The 12,391-nt window shown below is 43.7% G+C and overlaps 1 protein-coding gene across 1 annotated transcript in view; it reads left to right on the top strand.

Annotated features, from left to right (window-relative positions):
* The window catches only part of plxnb2b (plexin b2b), a 235,545-nt gene that overhangs the window by 15,583 nt on the left and 207,571 nt on the right, over positions 1-12,391 (top strand). The gene's annotated exons all lie outside the window — the stretch shown is intronic.

The following is a 12,391-nucleotide window of genomic DNA, read 5'->3' as shown; positions in this document are numbered from 1 at the left end:
GAACATTTTTCGTCATAGTATTAGTCGAAGAAAACAACACTGGTAATGACATTGGTCTCATGTACACCGGGCCGAGGTGTGGTGGTGGCCAGGGTAATGACATTGTTGCCATGGCTAATTTATTATAAGTGACTTCGGGGTAGCACTTTACAATAATGACCCGTTATAAAGCATTTATAAACGTTTATAAGCAGTTTGTAGACTATTAACAAATCATTAACAACCCGTTTGTTGACATTCGTAAATCATTACTAAAACCGTTATAACTATGGTTACAAATTATTACTAAGTAGTAAAACTATTCATGAATAAGCCATGTATAATACATCTGTAAATTATTATTAAATCATTTGTAACTGATTTGTAACTGAAATATAAAAGCTATTTGTATATTTGGGAAATGTGTTTGTTCATGTTTAACATATACTTTGTAAAACATTCCTAAAATATCTATAAATCTTAGTACATGTTATTAAGTGCCCTATAGTAAAGTGACGACTGTTCATCATTTACAACTGTCTGTTAATGTGTTTGTTCATGTTTAACATATGCTTTGTAAAACATTCCTAAAATATCTATAAATCCTTAGTACATGTTATTAAGTGCCCTATAGTAAAGTGACGACAGTTCATCATTTACAACTGTCTGTTCATGTGTACAGAGGAACTCCATACTGAGGGTAAGATGGTCTCCTGTTTGCTCAGGCACAAACAAATTAATTATCAACATCTAAGCTTCATATAAGTGGCCAGATATGCACTCATGTTTACATAGGGTGCGTTCGAAAATGCACACCGGGAGCGCACTCGCCTATTAGTTTGCATTGCACAGTGCGCTCAGTGCGCTATTTCCGAACGCGCCTATATAGTGTAATTCAGTAACATTCGTTTTTGTATGACATGGTATCATATCACATTGTTTATTTCATTGTTTGGTTAGCATGCTAGCTAGCTGTTAGCACAGCTGTTAGCTGTGCTGTGTAGCCTGTGTTGCATGAGAATTCACTGACATGGAGTATGACACAACATACTCCATGTCAGTGAATTCTCAGCACAGCTGTTAGCAGTGCACAGCTGTGTAGCCTGCCCTGTGTTACATGAGAATTCACTGACATGGAGTATGACACAACATACTCCATGTCAGTGAATTCTCATGTAACAGGCTACACAGCACAGCTAACAACTGTGCTAACAGCTAGCTAACATGCTAACCGTTTTTCAAACATTTAAATAAACAATGTCATATGATACCATGTCATACAAAAACGAATGTTACTGAATAACACTATGTAAACATGAGTGCATATCTGGCCACTTATATGAAGCTTAGATGTTTGTAATTAATTTGTTTGTGCCTGAGCAAACAGGAGACCATCTTACCCTCAGTATGGAGTTCCTCTGTACTGAAGATTAAGGCTCATACATAGTCTGGATTTTCGGTGGTGGGGTGACCACCGAACTACAACATGACGTCACAAGCCGCGGTGAAGAGCAAACCACCGCTCCAGCCCTTCTGTCTGTTTTTACTCACCACCGCTCAACGTTATTTCAGCTACGGTGGTCAGCTCACCACCAAAGCAGTGGTCACCTCACCACCGAAAATCCAGACTATGAATAGGCCTTTACCCACAATGCAACACAACATCTTCAACCTAAAATGTTAAACGTGAACAAACACATTAACAGACAGTTGTAAATGATGAACTGTCGTCACTTTACTATAGGGCACTTAATAACATGTACTAAGGATTTATAGATATTTTAGGAATGTTTTACAAAGCATATGTTAAACATGAACAAACACATTAACAGACAGTTGTAAATGATGAACTGTCGTCACTTTACTATAGGGCACTTAATAACATGTACTAAGGATTTATAGATATTTTAGGAATGTTTTACAAAGTATATGTTAAACAAGAACAAACACATTTCCCAACTAGAAAAAGTGCCCTTCTGGGCACAGGTCTCCACCAGGATTTCTTCCTCAGCCTAGTGGGAAAATGCGTGCACAGTTTCATCGCAATCGGACGCTGCGTTGAGGAGTTGTGGCGATTTGTACAAAGCGGGCTACTCCTGAAAACTGTAGGAGCCAATCGTGGCCAATCAGGATGGAATATGAGAAATCAAACAAACCTGTCTTGATCACATGACTATGGAGATCATGTGTACCGATTTGCGTGAAATTTGGATAAAATCTGAAGGAGTAATAATAGAAAATGTGTTTTACATATGTCGGCCTCCTGGTGGCGCTATAAAGAGCAGATGTGAAAAATTCCAGGCAAAGGTTTTTCCTTGGCCTCTAGGGAGTTGGCATACAAAGTTATCCACAGATCCGTGCAGTTAGAGGTAAAAACACTTTTCGGCCAGTTATAGCGCCACCTTGAGGCTGAGTTGAAATTGTTCATGTGGCATTTCGTCCTCGGCCTAGTGGGAATGTGGGTGCACAATTTCACGGAAATCACGCGATGTGTTTGAAACTGAGCACTCCTGTGGACTTTGGAAGCCAATCTTAACCAATCAGGATGGAGTCTGAGAAATCTGAAAGACCGGTTTCGTTGAATGGCTCTAGAGAGACTGTGTACCAATTTGCGTGATGTTTGGACAAAATCTGTAGGTGTACTGTGCAAAAACTTGTTTTGCACAAAGCGGCCTCCTGGTGGCGCTATAACAGGCCGTTCTGGAAAGTTTGGGGCAGAGGGTCATCGTTGGCATCCAGGGAGTGTGTGCAAAATTTGGCATCGACTGGGTTAACGGTGGCCGAGATTAGCTGCTCACGGACACACACACGGACGGACACACGGACGGACGGACACACGGACGGACGGAGTGCAAAACATACTCTCCCCCCCATGCCTTCGGCCTGGTGGAGACAAATATACAAATAGCTTGTATATATTATATAACATCAGTTACAAATGATTTAATAATCATTTACAGATGTATTATACATGGCTTATTCATGAATAGTTTTACTACTTACTAATACCTTATAAATGATTTGTAAATTTGTTATAAAGGTTTTAGTAATCATTTACAAATGTAAACAAACAGGTTGTTAATGATTTGTTAATAGTCTACAAACTGCTGCATGTTTATAAATGCTTTATAATGGGGTCATTACACATGATTTAATAATCATTTACAGATGTATATAAATGGCTTATTAATGAATAGTTTACTACCTTATAAATGATTTGTAACCATAGTTATAACGGTTTTAGTAATCATTTACGAATGTCAACAAACAGGTTGTTAATGATTTGTTAATAGTCTACAAACTGCTTATAAACGTTTATAAATTCTTTATAATCTATTTATAATCTATTTGTTTTTGTGAAAATAGCAGATCTACAATCTCACAATATGTCGCTTTGTAACGCGTGGTGACGCATGGTGAGCTTGTATAGATCAGCTATTTTTAAATAGACAATGTGTCTAGATTTAAAGTTCTCCGGGGCTTGTTTTCATAGACCCAGTTGCTTATTTCTCTTGAAACATCTGGCAACACTCTGTTGACCTGGGTGATGGAGAGAGAGTGCTATTGTCCTGGAGGTGTGCAATCAGCCCACAGACAGCTCCTCTCCTCTCCTCTCCTCTCCTCTCTACTGAGCCCCCAGCACCAGGCCTTTCCAAATGAAAACAACCCAGAAAGAAACGTGTATGTCAAACTGTTACGTTCCAGGAAATGGGGGGGAGGGGGGGGGAGATAGATGGATGGATGTTTTATTTGTCCTTGCAGAAATTCATTTTTGCGCCAAGCATCCATTAGGACACAAATGACAATACATAAACAGATCACACCCCTCATACAGAGACGAAAATGGAATATGCTCCCAATCATAGTTCGAGAGGCATCCCAAATCACATGAGAAAATATAAAAATAGCTTACTAAAAATAAATAACCTGTGTTGCAGTGGGTCCAGTGTAGCTATAATTTAGTCACAAGCTCTTGTTAATATTGGTTAAATATTTATTAAACCCACAGACACACTTAACCACTTTCAATTTTAGACACATACAGAGATGCAGCCAAAGAGTGCATCATTCACAATGAAGTGTGTCGGAATTATGTATTATATTTATATGGGAATTGTCACATATTCACATTACATACAAATATTTGGGTAGTATTTGATTACGTCTTAGCCACATGAATCCTTGTGTCCCAGATTAGAATAGACAGTTTTCAGCCACAAGATTTGGTCTAAAGGAAACAAGTAAGGTTAGGTTTCATGGGTTACATTATTTGATGTGAGCACTGAGGCTGTTGTGAAATGGAGGCAGCATAGAATTCACCTATACACTGCAAACTAAATTCCTTTTATGTCAGGCACGTCATCCTCTGTCGTTTTGCTTTATCAATCTTTTATTGAGTGTTCTTTTATCTTCTGGTTTCATGGCCACACAGCATAAGACCGTAAGCTTATAACCTGAATACTAGCAGTGTAACCAGTGTTTAAATCTGTTCCAAGATCATTGGTGTGAAACAGATTTTTATTTTTTTGCAAACAGCTAATCTTGCGGAAAGCAGCCAGAATAAATTGTTTAGCTTCTTCTGGACATGCTCTTGCAAGTTTCAGGGGGGGGGGGAATAAAACATGCAAGCAAAACCCAGATGGCAGTCAATCTCATACACAATCAATTGCTGTTAACTGTTATGCATTTCCTGCGTGTACTTGCGGTCCACAGTGTGCTCCGCAAACTGCCTGAAAGAAGAGTTGAGCTTCCCAAGACGCACAGAGACCCCTTTTCCACCGGTTGGTTCCCAGTGGGAACTGGTTCAGTTCTTTTTGGTTTTTAGTCCATGAGACAGAGCTCCAAAATTGAAATGTTAATTATGAATTGAGTGTGCAAAACCATACCTATATTAGATTGTTATCACCATTAAACTTCCCCAATTGAGTACTTACACGAAGACAATGATTTATTGTATTGCAAATTTTACATTTTTTAATATGCAAATGAGGCATTATGTAGGAAAATATTAAACATAATAAAAATATGATTAAGCTACTACTGTGGAAGGGTTATCATGTATTAATTTACTTGTATTGATCCTATAAACAATTTAATGTAGGGTATAGTTTGCCCACCAATTTTGAAGCTCTGGCTCATGGACTAAAAACCAAAAAGAACTGAACCGGTTCCCATAGGGAACCAACCGGTGGAAAAGGGGTCAGAGTGGAGGCTGAGAAAGAACTCTTAAGGAATAAGGATGGTTATCCAATTTTAGTAATGGAAGTTCCCCTTCCTCCCTGGCTTTTTGATAGCAGTGTGTCATCATGTGCCCATGGTTAGTGGCTGTACGGTAAATGATATGGCTGGGACCATTAGCCAGATCTTTGTCTGTTGAGCCCACTGGCTCCTGCTGATAACGCAGTCAAGGCACTGGAGCTGACTGAAGCATGTTCTGCACTTGAATATTAACCATTACTGTCATGTGGCCCATTCAAGGGACGCACATTAGTCTCAGAGCCGCACCAATTGCATTTGCATTCTTCAAACGGTGCATATTCGGACTGCAACAAGGCCTTAATCATTTAAGAGATGAATTATAGGCAACGAGCTCGGGCTCTTATTTTATTTTTTGCTTAGCTCAGTTGTCGGTAAGAGTGATTTGTATTCGTGTTGCCTGGCTGGCAGTCCCTTGCCCATTTTTGTTCTAGCCAATCTGAACGTAGAGGGGTTGTTATCAGAGGGTTGTGAATGAAACAGCTGCCTGGCGCTCCTCGCCGTGGCCCTGTTCGAATCCTCCCACGCCTTTTGAGAATGTCATGTTCCGCCCGTCGTGTCAGACACACTAGGCACACTAATGGCTCCTGGCCTCCATCCAACCTTATCCCACATTCCGAACCTGGCCTCGGTTGCATCAGGTCCCTTTTCTCACAACAAGGACTTACCTGGATCACGCCGGCCAAGGAGCCCAGCTGCTGCAGAGGGGGGGAGAGCTTTCCACAATGGCTGAGGCATTCGAGGGATTAGGTCTATGTGGAAATAATGTTTTTTTTTTTTTTTTCCAGATAGGGCTTGGCAAGCACCTGCCACCTCTAACACAGTAATACATTAACAGGGAGAGGTTTTTGCAGGAAAGTCCTGAGGGCAAGGCACTTGCGCTTTTCACTTTACAAACTATAGCCCAGTCACACGGAAATGTTTTCCCCAGGGTTTTCGGCTGTGCCCTCTCCCTGCCCTTGACTCGGGGAACTGCTATTGAAATCAAGAACACGTACGAGGCTTGTCAGCCCCATGTAGCACCTATAGGAGCTAGGCTCTACAGTACATCACCCTTATCTGTGATGTCACTTGCTTCCTTCCCTGTACATGCTCGTCCAAGGCAGGTCACACAGCAAAACACACACACGCTACGCTACCCCTCCCTCTCGCTCTGTCATATGTTTGGCGGTACTGCAGCATAAGCCTTTTGTTGAGAAGGGCATTAGCCTATATCTGTTGGAAGGGGCGCTTTGTCATCCAGACCTGGGAATGGCTGGTCCAGATGGGTGATTAGTCACCAGTGCCACGATGTGTGTGTGCGTGTGTGTGCGCATGTGTTAATAGCTACTGGTGTGTGCGTGCATACAGAGATCTCTGACTACAAGTGGAAGGGACAGACAGCTAAATGAAGACGACGTGTGTGTATGTGTATGTGTGTGTGTGTGTGTGTGTCACGTGCGTCGTGCGCGCGGGTCACATGATGTGTGTGTTTACCGATAACCTCACCCTCCCACCCTGCTCCTCCTATCACTGGTCCGATCTCATTTCCCTGTTTTTAAAGTCGCTCTGACTCGGCGAGCTTGGCTTCCATCAGCGTCCTGAGTGCGGGCTGTCAGGCTCTCATGCCTGGGGGGGGGGGGGGGGGGAGAAGAGAGAGAGAGAGAGAGAGAGAGAGAGAGATAAATACTTTTATGTGATGTATTCCCATGCTTTTGTTCTTGCTTAAATGTAAGTCGCTCTGGATTAAGAGCGTCTGCTAAATGCCTAAATTGTAAATTGTAGAGAGAGAGAGAGAGAGAGAGAGAGAGAGAGAGAGAGAGAGAGAGAGAGAGAGAGAGAGGAGATGAGAGAGAGAGAGAGAGAGAGAGAGAGAGAGAGAGAGAGAGAGAGAGAGAGAGAGGAGAGAGAGAGAGAGAGAGAGAGAGAGAGAAGAGAGAGAGAGAGAGAGAGAGAGGAGAGAGAGAGAGAGAGAGAGAGAGAGAGAGGAGGGAGAGAGAGAGAGAGAGAGAGAGAGAGAGAGAGAGAGAGAGAGAGAGAGAGAGAGAGAGAGAGAGAGAGAGAGAGACCGACCAATACAAGCACCTTAAGGAATACAAACCATTGTGTGTACACTGCTTATAAAAAGTATAAAGATAACGTCTGCTATATGGATGTATATTGTATAACTATCTCTGACAGAAAATTCACAGTTGGTAGTGCTGTCGCCTCACAGCTAGAAGGTCCTGGGTTCGATTCCCGCTCGGGACACTGTGGGTACTGGCGGCGTGTTTCCTCCTCTGCGTCATCAGTGCCCATACCCGAAGGCGGGGTTGGCGAAAGGGCCTTTCTGTGTGGAGTTTGCATGTTCTCCCCGTGTCCCCTAGGGTAGGTACCCTCACAAAAAACATGCAGCAATCCTGGTCACTAAACTGCCTCCCCCTGGCCAGCCGGGGCGCCTGATGGAGGGGAAAGGAACTGGTTGGAATAACGTGTTCCTTCCACGCGCTACGTCCAACCAGGGAAACTCCCCCTGTCAGGTGTAAGGAGCAACTTGGACACTCAGGCATGAAGGAAGCATGAGTTCAAGTCCGTTGCTCTCCCCTTGTCCCCCATATATGGGGACTAGGTTAGTGGAGGGTGTGTAGAGCCCAGGATCACATTAGATGATTGACACAGGGTGAAAAATGGGTTACAAAATAAAATAAAATAAAAAAGTTTCACAAGATAGTATTACCCAAAGTGCTAATGTAACACAGCTCTGTTTACACCTTTATTTAATTCCTATTTATTTGTAAATACATTGTTTTATTTTGATTGTCTTGTTCCACTTCTGCTTTGGCAATGTAAACGTATGTTTTCTTATGCCAATAAAGCTCTAAAGAATTAGAGAGAGAGAGAGAGAGCTGTGAAGAGAGTTTTTACTCTTCTGCTGTTTGCTGAAGAGTAAAACGGTGAGGATGAGGAAGAGGATGAATGGATCAGCAGCCCCTCCATTGTACAGCTGCAGTCGCATCCAATCTCCCTGAGCAGAGTGAACAAAAGCACAAACATGTGCGCCATGAAAGATTAATTGGGACGCTGTTTAGCTCCAGCACTCATCATCACCTGCAACGGAGAAGGAGAAGGCACGCACGTGGGGAGTACAGAAAAGTGTTGTGCAGTTTTTCCAGGATAACAAGGCACCGGGTGGGGGGGGGGGGGGGGGGGGTGGGGGTTCTTCTTCTCGGCCCCTGGCACTGGGAAATGTTCTCAAGTCAAACTACACTGTATTGGAAAGTGATACGAAGTGGCTGTTGTTCTGCGTTTACAAAGCTAGTTAGGAAGATATTGATTTGTCAGCTGGCACTTTGGACTGGATTTTGGACGTAGTTAGTTTGAATTTAGTTGCACGTGTGTGTGTGTGCGCGCGTGCGTGTGCTACTCTGTCCGTGGAGCAGACACATCTGCCGGGCTTTAATTAGTTTTGCCTGGCACGGGGACCGCGCCACTACTCTCCCTGGTGTTTAATAACACCCAGACAATGGGCATTTATCAAGATCTAACTGCAGCAGACGCACAATTATAGGGATTCTTCTTTTGTTTTTGTGCTAAAACAGAGAAGATATACTTTTTGTCAGGTTTTTGTATTTTATTTATTTATTATTATTATTTCTTTCTGTTTCTTCTTGACTCTCATTCATCACTCGTTCCCTTCGTGTCAGTCAGTGTGTTATATGTGCCCACATGCTCTCTAATGCTTCATTTATGCTCCGTCCTTCGAAGCTCACGAGGCGTGGCATCCGTGACGCGTTGTAAGCTTGTAGATTGGCTATTTTCGACACCTGACACAAAATATGAAGCTCAGTCTCAGTTCATGCTTTGCGTGACGAGTGTCTCATGACATGCATCTCTGTGACGATAACATCGCTCCCTTTGGCAGAGTGTACAACATTTTATGTGTATACAATGTGTTATGAAGGCATCTGCGACCATTCTTTGCGTATATAGTACGCAAAACTCTGCTCTCGCTTGACAGTAGACAGGTCAATGGTCTAAAGTTTTGAATAATAATAGCTTGAATTTATATAGCGCCTTTCATGAACCCAAGGACGCTTTACAAAATGTACCAGCAATCAAAAACTATATGCCATAAGCCTGAGAGAATAAGTGTATTTTCAAGGCAGCCTTAAAGGAGTCGTGTTGGAGCATGGCGGATCTCTATTGGAAGAGAGTTCCACAGGGTGGGGGGGCTGCCACACTGAACGATCTGTCCCTGAAGGTCCCCGGATGCCACGTCGCACTGTGTTCTGAGCTTTGAGCATTCATACTGTCTGACCACTTCCCCACAAAATGTAAACAAGGACATGTATATGCATGTGGCCTTGTGCATCTCTATGATAACCAATCGGAATGCACAACATTTTATGAAGGCAGTTGCGACGACCATTGACACCATGTTGACATCACCGTCCTCGTGTGACCCATCGTTGGACACTTGTCGCACAAAGTATATACTGAGTGACCATAGAGCAGGCTTAAGCATCTGATCTCTGTGCTGCTGCACTTGACGCCATTGTGTTCTTTTAGATCAGAAGCCATCGTGGTCCCTGAGAGAGAGAGAGAGAGAGAGAGAGAGGGAGAGGACTGGAGGCTGCTCTCTGTTGTCCCCTCAATCAGAGTCAGGGAGAGATGTGTGGGAGCAAACGGCTCTTGGATGAACAATGAATGCCTCCTCCATCAGAGTGGCTGTCGCTGCCTCTCCTGACCGCCATGGCTTCTAATTAGGGCCAGGTGCTTTGTGCTGATGAACCGATGTGAGGCGACAAGAGGCTGAAGCTCCCCCATCACCTTTCCTTTGCGTCTGTAGATGTTCGCCTATGCCTGACAAGGCTTGTTTGTCACCGTGAGTGGGCAGCAAGATGGAGGAGAGAGGTCTGTGTTAAGGTGCGCAGCGTGCACTGTGCACGTAGACTCTCGACGCCTCCTCCCGTCCTTTCCTGACCTCTTGATCACCTGTACCCCAAGCCCAAGAGACCTGGTGTCTGCTGGGACACCCTCTGCTGGGACACCCTCTGCTGGGACACCCTCTGCTGGGACACCCTCTGCTGGGACACCCTCTGCTGGGACACCCTCTGCTGGGACACCCTCTGCTGGGACACCCTCTGCTGGGACACCCTCTCAACATATCACCACCCACACACGGCTCGGCTGCCGTTCCAGCTGCCGCACTTAATTAGCTTAACTTGTGCACTTCATGCTCTGTGGATGTTGTTTTTGTTATTTTAACTCTGACTTACTACAAGGACAATCTCCCCATGAGGGGATAATAAAGTTCCTCGCTACTATGTCTGTAATATATTGGCACGCCGCGGCGCCAGAAGCATCTAAAAATTATGGGAGTGAGCTGTGCGTGCGTGTGAATCTAATAACGACGCCTAATGTTGCCTACAACAAAAATGAATTCAAATGCAAATCGTATCTGTGCGTTTTCTTCTAAACACATCTCTCCATCCCCTTAACAAGACCTTGCACAATGCTGCCTATACACCGTGAGTGTTTATTTTAAAATTTGAGATTGCAAATGAACACTTACATTCTTCTGCACACCATCTCCTCTCATCCAATGCCACATTACAGTTTATCTTCAGGTGCAACTTTTTTGGGCACGGCATTATAGGACATAGCAGTGGTGGCCATTTTGTGGTGCCATTGATAGAAAACTCCATTCATATTTCTCATAGAGATTTCTATCAATTATTGTAAGCCCATGGAACCAAGCCATCCAGGCTCCTGATTAATCATGACCGTATACAACATTTGTTTCTGTGTCAAAACACATTTGAATATTTAATTACATTAAATACCCTTTCTTTAGCTGTTTTCAAATATCCGTTCATACCTGTTGTAGACGGGCTATTCTTGAAATAATTTAAAACATTCTTGTGGTTAAGATGTTAACCCATTTTGGGCGGGAACCCCTTTTGGTGTTAGCATCATGTTATGCTTTAGCTATTGAAAAATAGCAGATCTACAAGCTCATAGCGCGCCACTCGGTGGCGAGCTACGAGCTTGTAGGTCTGCTATTTTTGAAAAATCAAATAACGACTGACATAGAAACATAGCTTTTTCAGAAAAGTGTCAGGATGTAGAAGACATTTTTTAAATCTGATCTCAGGTCAGAATGGGTTTTAAATATCCTCTGGCTGGGCCGTGTTGCAGCTGGGTGGCTTGCAGCCATCATGCCAGTTGTGTTCCTCATTGTCACCAGCTGTTCCTCTTCTGTTTATTTTCCCCCGCTTGCTCTTCCCTTCGCTTTGTTTGTCTCACGCTTCTGCTTGGTATCTGGCTGAAGATTGATAAGAGCCAATCCCTGACAACGCTTGGCGTTGCATGCGAGATTGGCGGTGATGGTGGTCACGCATTTGCGGTATGTGCATGCGTGCACGTGCGCGTGTGTGTCTGCGCGTGTGTGCGGATTTAAGGAAATAGGATGTGGGCTCACATCATTGTTTATCTACCTTTCTACTTCCAGATGGCGCTCAGCAGAAAGAATACACTTCCTCACAACCACACACACCTACACATACACACCCACACACTCTCTCTGTCTCTCTCCCCTCCCCTTGTCATCTTCTCTGTCGTCCTTCCATCGCTCCTGTGGTTCACTGTGGAGTATTATGGGCTGAGTGGAAAGGAAGGCCTGTTAGGTGGTGCTCTCTCTCTCTCTCTGTGGTTCTGTATGGCCGTGTGTTAACATTCAACAACATACACGGCTCCACGAGGCACACATCCACAGCACCTGTATGTATGTACTGTATGTTGTATGTATGTATATATGTATGTGTGAGTGTGAGTTACGGTTTGTGTAGTCAAGACCAGTGCTTTTCAAACTTTCTGTGCCCCTCGAGGCACACCGAAAGGCAAGTATAAATCTCAAGACACACATTCATCATATCCATGCAAAATAGCCTCATATAACAAGTCTTGCGATCTGTTTACTGATGTCAAATAAAAGGTTTAACCTCTTAAGCCCTTCACAATCTAGCCGTTTGCCTCTGTCTTGTGCGCCGCACGCTAAAGACAATAGCTGTGTTTTTCGATAGACTGCTTGGAACCACTGCGATGCACTCAGCCACACCGTCTGTGTGTAGTCAAGACACGTGTGCTTGTGTTCGTTCCCTGTGTGTACGATACATATGTAATCAAGACACGTGTG

This window comes from Protomyctophum parallelum (assembly GCF_964188405.1).
Source record: "Protomyctophum parallelum genome assembly, chromosome: 4".
NCBI lineage: Eukaryota > Metazoa > Chordata > Actinopteri > Myctophiformes > Myctophidae > Protomyctophum > Protomyctophum parallelum.
This window is presented reverse-complemented; position numbering and strand designations above follow the sequence as displayed.